Below are 12,996 nucleotides of genomic sequence, written 5' to 3' on the forward strand. Positions count from 1 at the left end.
TATAATTACAAACAAACTCATCACCAAACCTTTGACCCTTGGAGTTAATACCTCTCTCTGAAATTGGATCCTTGACCTTCCGACCAACAGACCACAATCAGTAAGGCTAGGGAGCAACATCTCGCCAGGATCATTCTAAACACCAGTGCTCCACAAGATTGCATCCTCAGACCCCTACTCTAGCCCCTGGACACTCAGGACTGTGTGGTCAGATTCTGTTCTACCTCCATCTACATGTTTGCCGATGATACCACTGTAAGTGAGCCACATCTCAACTAGCAATCAGTCGGAGTACAGGAAGGAGATAGAGAGCTTAGTGACATGGTGTCATACCAACAACCTTTTCCTCAACATCATCAAAATAAAAGAGCTGGTTATTGACTTCAAGAAGTGTGGTAGTGGACATGCTCATGTCTTCATCAACAGTGCTGAGGTTGAGAGCTTCAAGTTCCTAGGTGTGAACATCACCCATAGTCTGCCATGGTCCAATTATGTTAATGTCACAGTCAAGAAAGCTCACTAATGCCTTTACTTTCTCAGGAGGCTGAAGAGATTCGGTATGTTCCCATCGATTATTACCGGCTTTTATCAGTGCACCATAGAAAGCATCCTGTCTGGATGCATGATGGCTTAGAATGGCAATTGCTCCACACATGAGCACAAGAAACTGCAGAGCTCACAGCCCACACATCATGGGACATCACACATCAGCCTCCCATCCATGGACTCTGTCTATACTTCCTGTTGCCTCAGTATAATCAAAGACCCCATACACTTCGGACATTCTCTCTTCTCCCTTCTTCCAAAGAGCAGAAGATATGATATTCTAAAAGCATGTACCACTAGGCTCAAAGACCATTCAAGAGTCGAACGTACTACTGATATCAGACTCTTAAATGGGGAACACACATCAAAGTTGCTGGTGAACGCAGCAGGCCAGGCAGCTTCTCTAGGAAGAGGTACAGTCAACGTTTCAGGCCGAGACCCTCTTCTACGACAAGGTGGACTCTTGGCCTCACAGTGGACCTTATTATGATCTTGCATTACACTCTTTTGGTACTGTATCTTTTACACTTTATTCTGCATTGTCATTGTTTTACCTTACTCTAGATCAATGCACTGTGCAATTATCTGATCTGTATGAACAGTATACAAGTCAAGTTTTTCACTGTATCTCAGTACATGTGACAATAATAACCCAATACCAATATCAGCCCAGAGTGAGGCAAGTCTGTGAACAAAATAAATTTAAAACCTAAACATGCACAAGTAAGTCTGTCTAATGAGGTATGTCATTAGGTACAATATTTAAGCCAAATCTGCTTCCAATTATATCTTCCCTGCACACATTCCAGTTTCACTTAAACTTTTGTGAGCATCCAGGAAGCCTGATAAAAGCCATTTGCCATTATATTGGTTTCGGAGGATTTTGCATGCCCCAGGATCTGTAATTGATTACAGATAAAGATAGCATATGCTTCCTACTTCTCCCTCATCTCAGATATATACCTGGCAATTGCTTCTATACTTCCTGCATGGTATCTGTTGTCCACAACCTCCTTCAAGGAGAGAGCACACTGAAGATCTTCTAGAATCATTAAGGTTAATCTGAAGAAGTTGTTGTTGTTCTCCTGATAATGATTAAGTTTGGGAGGAGGTTTGATGGGTGTCAATAGAGTCTCGACCTGAAATGCTGATTGTCCATTTCCTTCCAGAGATGCTGCCTGACCCTGCTGAATTCATCCAGTATTGTCTTTTGCTCCAGATTCCAGTATCTGCAGTCTGTGTCTCCTGTGTGTAAAATGATGAGTAGTTTAGATAAAGTAGATGGAGAGAAGCTGGGTTAAATGGGTAGAGGGGTCAAAGTTTTTAAAATATTGGACAAACAAAACAAAGGGGGTGTTAACAAAAACTATTTTTGCACCGACAATAATTACGATCTGGAATTCACTGACTGTTGAAGTTGTAGAAAATAAATCAATCAATGCTTTCAAAAGACAATTGGATAGGTACCTGAAAGAGGATAATTTACATGGTTCCAGGGGAAAAGTGGGCAAATAAGAATGATAGGGTTGTTCTAAATGCTGGCAGGGCTTTGATGGGTCAAGTGGCTTTCTTCTGTGCTGTAACAATTCCATACTTACTTTAATCATTGCTCTTTTAATGAACAACTTCCTGATAACTGAACCCTCATCTAAGCTGGGCATTGCTTATCAACCTTTTGAGAAATGATTTTCTCCCTTTCTTCCATGCTTAGTGCATTACCTAAAAACAACATGACTACTGAGTCCCTTTCTAATGTTTGGATCTTTTGCCATAGATTCCTTGTGTGTCTAAAATTAAAGATTGTGAATTCAGAGCTTCACACAATTAAACATATTCTGGCATAAAGATTCTCAGTCTATTCCCAAGAAACATTTGTTTATTGAGTACAGAAGCTTAGAATCAGTTTCCAGATAGCAAGGAGTCCAAAGTAAGGAATGCAACTGATCAATTAGAAATATGGGAGGTTATAGTAGCAGAATGGTTATCAACTGGAGTTCTGCAGCACTGATCCATAGATGTGGCTGTGAACTTCACCATGGCTGGTGTCAACAGAAACAATTTAGGCTGATATTCTCCTTGCTAACGAAGATGAACATCAGGTCTTCACTGCCAGTCAATCTTGCTGCAAAGTGGACATATACTTTCTGAGAACAGAATTAGATCCAAGCTAGTTTTCCATAATCTGACTGTTGTTCGCAATGAGTCCTTGTAAACTAGAAAGCACTGTTTGAAAAGCTGATGGTAGCAACAGACTCCATGGGTGATAATCTTAGTGATATGGAATGTTACATTCCATGCAAAAGAGATATTGGATAAAAATATGGGGTTTTGTCCAAAATTCATTATATCTGTCAACCAAATAAAGTTTCAATACTGGTATTGAAACTAAATTATATAAATCCGATAATAAATGAGTTATTAATAGAGAAAAATGGTATATAAACCAAACTGTTTCACAAAGGATGTGGAATCATAAAACCCCTACCGGTTCTGCCTATAAATAGCTCACATCTGAAATATACAGTTGCCCTTAGGTGCCTCTGAGATCATTAGCGACTGGCAATAAAGGTCGCTATTTCATGCTGTCCACAGGTCAAAACCTTATGATCAAAAAGTCATTACTCTAAGAATTTCAGAAATAAGAACCAATATTGAATATACATCAAATAATTATAAAGAATTAATAATGATCATGACATGCTCCTCTCGCTCAGTCTTCTTCTGCAAAGTGCATGATCTGCTGAAGAGCAGCCTTTGCTTCATATAATATTCAAACCATACATACTTAACTTTTAAAATTCCTGAACATATAACTATTGCTAAGAATAATATAACAACTTCCATTATTTCCTTTTATTGTTTTCAGGAAATGTCTGCAGAGGTATTGCATTATGTTCTTCTCACTACTACCACTGATCAGGAGGTACAAGAGCCTTGGGCCCCACACTACCAAGTTCAGGAACAGTTATTACCCTACAGCCATCAGGCTCTGAATGTGTGTGGACAACTTCATTTACCACAACTCTAAATTGATTCAGTGGCTCACTTTCAAGGACTCTTTACAACTCATGTTCTCAGTATTATTTTTTATTTGTACAGTTCATCTTCTTTTGCACATTTCTCTGTTTATGTATAGGTTTTCATAAATTTCCTATAAACACCTGGACGAAAGTGAATCTCAATTTGGTATATGCTAACATATACGGTACATACTTTGATAATAAATTTACTTTGAATATTGAAAACTGAATTTTTTTATCTCCAATTATCTGCAGTGAAATAAATTAGTGATAACTGCTTGAAAAACATCGTGAAATTATCTGCTGCTTATGAATCATTCAATGGAATTCACCCACCATCTCAGTCTAGCAAGCTTGTACTAGATGAATAAATTATTGGTTGCAGTGAACCATGTTGAAACCTCAGAAGGGCTTGCCTTCCAGCAGAAGTTCATAACAGAAGCATTTCCTCAAACCATCTGTCAATTTTAGTGAAGGAAGGTACATTATAATGCATCACCACAAAGGTTTGTTTGCCACTCAGTGTACTAAAGTCTAATATTTAGCTTGTTATAGAGAAACTATCTGGACATCTGCACCAGTTCACATATTTTGAGCTCACAGCGCTGAATACTTCTGCAGGCTTCATGGTAATTCCAAAAGTTCCCTTAACAACTGGTTGATTCATGAGTTGTGAGGTGCTGTTAAACAAGACAACTGTGGAATATTGTTTTCAGAAAATGGTGAACTTCACCTACAATCAGTTATGATTAATTAACTCTTCTCTGATTCTCAAACAGCACCAAAAGCAAAGGCTCTTTACTTCATCCCTCCCCCTCCAGGTTTCACCTATTACCTTGTGTTTCTCTCTCCCCTCCCCCCACGTCTTAAATCTACCCCTCAACTTTTTTTTTCTCCTGTCCTGCTGAAGGGCTTCAGCCGGAAACATTGACTGTACTTTTTTCCATGGATCCTGCCTAGTCTGCTGAGTTCCTCCAGTATTTTGTGTGTGTTGACCAAAAGCAAAGTTGCAGCTGAAGAACCTTGGTCTTCCTCTCCACCACCCCCCCCCACCCCTCATGTCTCTCCACTGTTCTCCAACTCTGCAACTTTGCTCTGAACTGTTAACTCTGGTTCTTTCTCTATGGGTGCTGCCTAACCTCACACATACCTCCAGCATTTTCTGTTTTTATTACTCCATTTGTCTTGGCATCTTGGCTCAAATATATTGATAAAATTTAAGGATTCAGCTCTTAGTCTGGAAACTGCAGCAAACAATCAGAAGAAGACATCAATCTGATAATGTGTGGATTTTAGGCTGAGATCAAGCAGGAAGTTTTGTATCTAGAAATGGATGAAGGAAAGAGCTTCCCATTTATCTGTTTTTAACTTCTGGAAAAATGATACCATAACACCATATACATAGGAGCAGAATTCTGCCATTCAGCCCATCGAGTCCGGCCTATCCTGTATCCCACTCAACCCCATACATCTGCCTTCTAGCCATATCCTTTGATGCCCTGACTGATCAGAAAACTATCAACTACCAACGAACTTGGCCTCCACTGCAGTCTGTGGCAGAGTATTCCACAGAGTCATTATTCTCTGGCTAAAAAAATTCCCCCTTACCTCTGTTCTAAATGTTCACCCCTCAATTTTGAGGCTGTGCCCTCTAGTTCCAGATACCCTCATCATAGAAAACATCCTCTCTGTATCCACCCTATCTAGTCCTTTCAACTTTCAGTGGGTTTCCATAAGATTCCACCCCACCCATGCATTCTTCTAAGTTCCAGTGAGTACAGGCCCAAAGCTGCCAAACACTCCTCGTGTGTTAACCCCATCATTCCCGGAATCATCCTTGTGAACCTCCCTTGGACTCTCTCCAATGACAACACATCCTTTCTGAGATATGGGGCCCAAAACTGTTGACTGTACTCCAAGTGTGGCCTGACTAGTGTCTTATAAAGATTCAGCATTATCTCCTTGCTTTTCTATTCTATTCCTCTTGAAATAAATGCTAAATACCTCATTCTTCATTTGGCAAAATTAGCATTAAGAGGTAAAATAGCATAGTTAAAATTATAGCCTTCGTATTATCAGCCAAAGAAGCAGTGTTCGGTTATACCTTAAAAGCATCTTAATAAGGAGAGTAACCATTTTGGGCAAGGCATCTGGAGAATGAAGACATATTTGTATCATTCTGTTGCAGGAAGGTGAAATAGCTGTGATTCCCACTGACTTGCACAGTTAACAAAAAGATCACAACCAACAGCTTTTAAACATTTGAACATGCTCACTTGTTTATGGTCATTGCTGGAGAAACATTTTGCTAAGAAGTTGTATAAGGAACCTCATGTGTATTTGTTTGTTGAACTTTAATTTGGTTTCTGTTTGAATTATAGTGGTGTTGCTAGGTGAGACAGTCAAGGATTGTACTGGAGTGCAAACATATCATTTGATGGCTTAGACTAACAAATTTAAGTACCCTCCATCCAACTGCAGCCTGGCTGATTTGCTAGAGGAAATGTCACTCATTTCAGAGAGATATTTTGCATTTGTTATACACTACTTCAGCAGAATGAGTGCTCATATAAGGGGCTGCAAATGTGAGATTAAGGATAATTTTCTTTACACTACATTTCAAAGTGCCTTATCAAAAAATGCTCTCAGCCCATCTGCAGCCTTATCTAACCAACCAGATCACTTACGTTCTCCCCAAATGTTCTTCAAACAATTTGCTTGTGTCAGTTTAAAAATAATGCAAACTAACTGGACAATTGATATTTGGTGTTCTGTATTACGCTTGAGAAATATTTATTGAAAGTTTATTCACTTCACTGGATTCAGATGTAAATAGACACATCACATTCACTCAGCAATGTCAAATTCAAAAATACACACAAGAATTTAAAGATCATTCATACAACATTCTCTCTATGTTAAATATTCATAACATAAAAAAATATCAGTTAGGTCTGTGTGTCTCAATTGCACAGAACATTGAGAGAAACTGAAGCCAATAATTAGCTCACTGGCCAAAAACAAAAGCGAGAAAGGCATGGTTGAGAAGGCCATCTATGTTTGAATAAGGACCAAAATAGGTCAATTAGATATTAAGAGTCATTGATGACAAATTCAAGCAATATTCTGCTGCTGCTAAGTTTCATTACAAGGAATTCTGGCAACAATGAGTTGAATGGGTGAAAGTATTTGAGTCTCAAAAACAAAAATGAAAAACCTGAAATGTAAAGTTTCCTTTTCCAAAATGTGGATGTAGCAAGTCTAGACAGACATATTACACAGCAACAATATTGTCAAGGAGAGTGGACTTACTGAAAATTTTATATTAAAAGAAATTGTATTCTATTAAGTTTTGCAGTGTTTGTAGAAGGCACAGTTCAGGTGTTTTGTTGTCATTTGCATGACCACTAATTATTAAATGATTACCCATTGCCATAAGACTATAAGAACATAAGATGTAGGAGCAGAATTAGGCCATTTAGCCTATCTAGTCTGTTCCACCATTTCATCATGGCTGATCCAATTTTCCTCTTAGCCCCAGTCTCCAGCCTTCTCCCTGTATCCCTTCGTGACCTGACCAATCAAGAATCTATCAACCTCTGCCTTAAATATATATATGTGGCAAAGAATTCCATAGATTCACTACTCTCTGCTAAACAAATTCCTCCTCACATCCATTCTATTCTGAGGCTGTGTCCTCTGGTCTTAGACTCTCCCACCATTGGAAACATCCTCTCTATATCCACTCTATCAAGGCCTTTCACCAGCTGATAGGTTTCAATGAGGTCACCCCTCAATCTTCTGAATTCCAGGGAATACAGGTCCAGAGCCATCAAACACTCTTCATATCTCAATCCATTCAATCCTGGAATCGATTTTGTGAACCTCCTTTGAACCCTCTCCAGTTTCAGCACATCCTTTTTCAGATAAGGGGCCCAAAACTGCTCATAATACTCCAAGTGAGGCCTCACCAGTGCCTTATAATATCTCAACATTACATCCTTGCTTTTATATTCTAGTCCTCTTGAAATGTATGCTCACATTGTGTCTGCCTTCCTCACCACAGACTCAAGCTGAAAATTAATATTTATGGAATTCTGCACAAGGACTCCCAAGTTTCCTAGTGCCTCAGTTTTTTGTATTTTCTCTCCATTTAGAAAATAGTCAACCCTTTAATTTCTTCTACCAAAGTGCATGACCATATACTTCCTGACACTGTACTCCATCTGACACTTCTTTGCCCATTCTCCTAATCTGCCTAACTCCTTCTGTATCCTCTCTCCTTCCTCAAAACTACCTGCCCCTCCACTGATCTCCATATTGTCTGCAAACTTTGCAACAAAGCCATCAATTCCATCATCCAAATTACTGACGTATAACGTAAAAAGGATCGGTCCCAACACAGACCCCTGTGGAACATCACTAGTCACTGGCAGCCAACCAGAAAATTCTCCCTTTATTCCCAGTCTTTGTCTCCTACCAATCAGCCACTGCTTTATCCATGCTAGAATCTTTCCTGTCATACCATGGGCTCATAGCTTGTTAAGCAGCCTCATGTGTGGCACCTTGTCGAAGGTCTTCTGAAAATCCAAGTAAACAACATCAACTGATTCTCCTTAGTATATCCTGTTCCCTGAGACATCATCCTTAATAATCGATTCCAACATCTTTCCAACCACTGAGTTGTTTCTTCTGCCTCTTTCCCTTCTTGAAGAACAGAGTGACATTTGTAATTTTCCAGTCTTCGGAAACATTCCAGGATCTAGTGATTCTGGAAAGATCATTACTAATGCCTCCATGATCTCTTCAGAACCCTGGGGTGTACACTATTTGTTCTAGGTGACTTATCTACCTTCAGGCCTTTCAGTTTCCCAAGAACCTTCTCTTGAGTTATGGTAACTTCACACACTTCATGTCCCCTGACACCTGGAACTTTCATCATACTGCAAGTGTCTTCCACAGTAAAGGTTGATGCAAAATACTTATTCAGTTCATCTGCCATTTCCTTGTCCCCCATTACTACCTCTCCATCATAATTTTCCAGTGGTCCGATATCTACTCTCACCTCTCTTTTACTCTTTATATATCTGAAGGAACTTTTGCTATCCTCTTTAATATTATTGGCTAGCTTAATTTTGTATTCCATCTTTACCTTCTTTATGACTTTTTTAAGTTGTCTTCTTTTGGTTTTTAAAACCTTCCCAATCCTCTAACTTCCCACCAGTTTCTGCTCCATTACAGTATATACCTTCTCTTTTGCTTTTATGTTGGCTTTGACATCTCTTGTTAGCCACGGTTGAGTGATCTTTCCTTTAGAATACTTCTTCCTCTTTGAGATGTATATATCCTGTGCCTTCCGAATTGCTTCCAGAAATTCCAGCCATTGCTGCTCTGCTGTCATCCCTGCCAGTGTTCTTTTCCAATCAATTCTGGCCAGCTCCTCTCTCATGTCTCTGTAATTCTCTTTACTCCACTGTAACACTGGAACACTCTGACTTTAACTTCTCCTTCTCAATTTTCAGGGTGAATTCGATTATATTATGATCACTTGCCACGAAGGGTTATTTTACTGTAATGTCTCTATAGCATATAGCATTTGTGATAGTACATTTAATTTATGTGTTAGAGCTGATAAAGGCAAACCTTAAATCTACAATTAATCTTGATGCACTGGAATCATTGCTGTATGTACCAGAAGGTGGATTGTTAAAATTCTGCCTTTTCCCCAGTGTACAGTATCTGTCCTTGTTCACACCAAAATGCAGTTTCTAAATACAGATTGGATATTCTTTCATTTCAACCATATGCTATTCTATGTGAGGTGTACGGGCTGATGAACCGAGGCTAACAACTCACTTTATTCTGAGTCTTTTGTGACTTGGTGGGATTTCACCATGAGTTCTTATACTTTCTGAAAGACAAACAATAATATGGCAATAGTTGGATGTGTACAGGCTGATAACATTTAATCAGATCTTCACCTACAATACAAAAACCAAACTAGATAAAATCTGTGAAACATTTTCAAACCAAAAATATAATAACAATTTGTGAAAAAGGCATCAATGACAACAAGCAGTGAAGTATAGTACTTACCCAGTGGCATGTATAGAGAGCACGTTACTGAGTTTCATTATCAAACACCAAAAATATTTGAGCAGATGACCAAAAGTAACGAACAAAATTATTGTTCAATTCCTCATATTGTCTTGACTTCCATAACATCTGAATGTGCATTAGCTTTTGAATAGTGAATTCCAAATATTCTGTTTTTGTCAGCCTACAAATTGAAAGGGAGGTGATTTAGCTTATTATTCTCTGCTATAAACACTTAATTGCATCATAGCAACTCATATTTATATAATGCTTTTAATGTCCCATGATGCTTTCTGGGGAGTATATTCAAGTGAATTTTGACACCAAGCTGCATGAGGAAATTTTGGGCCATGTTAAATCCACTTCAATAACCAAACCCACTGTCTGCCAGTACTGATGTATTCTAGTATAGAGGGCTGGTTACACTAATGTTTTGTCTTTGAGTGGTGTAATATGAAGTAAGGCAGGCTTCTTACTGCAAGCAGCCCACAGGCATCAGATCTTGAGGTCCTGACCTCAAAACATCCCAAAGGCCTTTGATAGCTTTCTGCCCTCACTGAAATTTGGAATTGTTGTGTAATGTCTCTTATGTAAAAAAACGTATATAAGAAACATTTAATTATATGCCTCATAAAATGGCAGCAAATTATTATAAATATTAAAATAAAATTATTTAAGCAAGTAACTTACATTACTAAAGTCTTTTAACCAGGCCATTGATGCCTTTCAAATGAATGTGGCTGTGGTTCACTGTTAGCCAATTTTCTAAAGAAATTCCTCCTCATCTCTACTCTAAAGGGACATGCTTCTATTCTGAGATTGTGCTCTCTGATCCTAGACTCTCCCACGATTGAAAACATCCTCTCCAAATCTACTCTGTCTAGGCCTTCAATATCGAATAGGTTTCAATGAGAGCTCCTTTCACTCTTCTGAATTCCAATGAGTACAAGCACAGAACCATCATATTCTCCTCATTCGTTAATCTTTTCAGTCCGGAGAAAATTCTCATGAACTTCCTCTGGACTCTCTCCAATGCCAGCACATCCTTTCCTCGATAAGGGGCCCAAACCTGTTCACAACACTCCAAGCGTGGTCTGACCAGTGCCTTGTAAAGCTTCAGCATTACATCCTTGCTTTTATATTCTAGTCCTCTTGAAGTGAAAGTTAACATTGCATTTGCCTTCCTTACTACCAACTCAACCTGCAAGTTAACCTTAAAGGAATCCGGCACTAGGACTCCCATGTCCCTTTGCACCTCTCATTTCAGAATTTGCTCCCCATTTAGAAAATAGTCTATGCTTTTATTTTGTCACCAAAACGGATGACCTGATACTCCCCTACGCTGTATTCCATCTGTCACTTCTTTGCCTATTCTGCTAATCTGTCCAAGACCCTCTACAGACTTCTGCTTCCTTAACACTGCCTGCCCTTTCACCTATCTATGCATCATTTGCAAACTTGGCCACAAAGCCATCAATTCTGTCATGCAAATCATTGACGTATAACATAAAAAGAAGTGGTCCCAACACCAACCCCTGTGGAACACCGCTAGTCACCGGCAGACATTCAGAAAAGGCCCCCTTTATTCCCTCTCTTTGTTTCCAGCCAGTCAGAAAATCTTCTGTCCATGATAATTATTTCTTCTAATACCATGGGCTCTTATCTTGTTTTGCAGCCTCAAGTACGGCACCTTGCCTGAAGATCCAAGTAAACAACATCCATTGACTCTCCCTTTTCTATCCTGCCTATAATTTCCTCAAATACTTCCAACAGATTTGTCAGTCAAGATTTCCCCTTAAAGAATTTATGCTGGCTTTGGCTTGTTTTATCATGTGCCTCCAAATATCCTAAACCACATCTTTAAAAATCGACACTAAAATCTTGCCAACCACTGAAGTCAGGCTAACTGGCCTATAATTTCCTGTCTTTTGCTGCTCTCCTTTAGGAATCGAGTGACATTTGGAATTTTTTAGTCCTCCAGAACCATTCCAGAATCTAGTGCTTTTTGAATGATTACTACTAATACCTCTTCAGCCACCTCTTTCAAAACCTTGGGGTGTAGTCCAAGACGAGATGCAGCCGCAAGTCATATATTACACAGAGATTTCATTGAGCTTGTTTACCCAGAAATACAAAACATGCTGGAGATTAAATGCTGGTCTGAGTCCTAATATTGTCTCTAAACTTTTTATTTCGAGATACATCAAGGTAACAGGCCCTTCCAGCCTAATGAACCTGCACCGTCCAATTATGCCCACGTGAACAATGAACCTATTAACCTTTGGAACATGGGTGGAAACCCACCTCAGTCACGGGGATAACATACAAACTCCTTCAGGCAGAGGGAATTTGACTTATGAGTCAAATTCACAGGAACAGCTTAGCCATAGGTTTAAAGTTTTAATTTTTTTCTCACTAAAACAAAGGAAATAATAAATAAAATCTTGTAATATCAAAACTTCATAGTAGAAATAAAGATTTAAATATATACATATTTTAAATTGTATTCTGTTTGGCTACACATTATGAGGTGATCCCAGTGGTGTGACTGCCCAGCCATTATTTTATTGATTTCGAGATACTGTACACTAACAGGCCCTTTCAGCCCAACGGCCTTGTACTGCCCATTTACACCCATGGAACCAATTTGCCTACTAACCTGTCCATCTTTAGAGTGTGGGAGGAAACTGGAGCACCTGGACGAAGCTCATGCAGTTATGGGGAGAACATACCGAACTCCTACAGGCAGTGGTGATTGCTGGCGCTGTATTAGCATTACGTTAGCTGTTATGCTCCTGTGCCGCTTGTACTGTTCTCTCACTGCTGTCGGGTCTCAAGAGCAGGAAACTGAAATAATATTCAACAGAGATCATGCTTTTTCAAGAGGTGTCATGAAGGTTTTTTTTCAAAGACTGCAAAACCTAAATTATTATAATATATTCAGAGGAGAGCAAGTCCAAATAAATGTCTAGAGATTTTTGTTTAGTTACTCTTTCCCACTTTGAATTACAACATAGCACAATGACCACTCTGACTGAAAATTCAGACTTCGAAGGCTAGGAACAATTAAAGTGGAGTTTTGTAATCTAGTTTTATAGAGAAATTTAAAATTCAAATAAAGCTGAAATACATTTTTGTTATATGATTGTTTGAGTTTAAAATACTGTATAAGGAATCCTGAGATAAACTGTAGGCTCATAATTGGAGGCTTCAAATATGAATTATCCAATTACCTCAAGGGATTGAGTCTGTAATTGCTGTAGTGCTGCCTCCTAAAAGATAAATAAAGTAGCATCATTGAAAATGAAATATCTTTTGGTAAACTGGCATTAAG

At 38.8% G+C, this 12,996-nt stretch overlaps 1 long non-coding RNA gene across 1 annotated transcript; it reads right to left on the bottom strand.

The window, feature by feature from the left end:
* Window positions 1–1,497: 1,497 nt before the first annotated feature.
* LOC134340548 (uncharacterized) lies at window positions 1,498–12,764 on the bottom strand. The gene is made up of 3 exons (XR_010016583.1): window positions 12,322–12,764; window positions 9,663–9,846; window positions 1,498–1,791 (listed from the first exon to the last, which is right to left on the bottom strand). It is a non-coding gene; the product is annotated as an uncharacterized LOC134340548 (long non-coding RNA).
* Window positions 12,765–12,996: the final 232 nt, after the last annotated feature.

This window comes from Mobula hypostoma, chromosome X1 (genome assembly GCF_963921235.1).
Source record: "Mobula hypostoma chromosome X1, sMobHyp1.1, whole genome shotgun sequence".
Taxonomy (NCBI): domain Eukaryota; kingdom Metazoa; phylum Chordata; class Chondrichthyes; order Myliobatiformes; family Myliobatidae; genus Mobula; species Mobula hypostoma.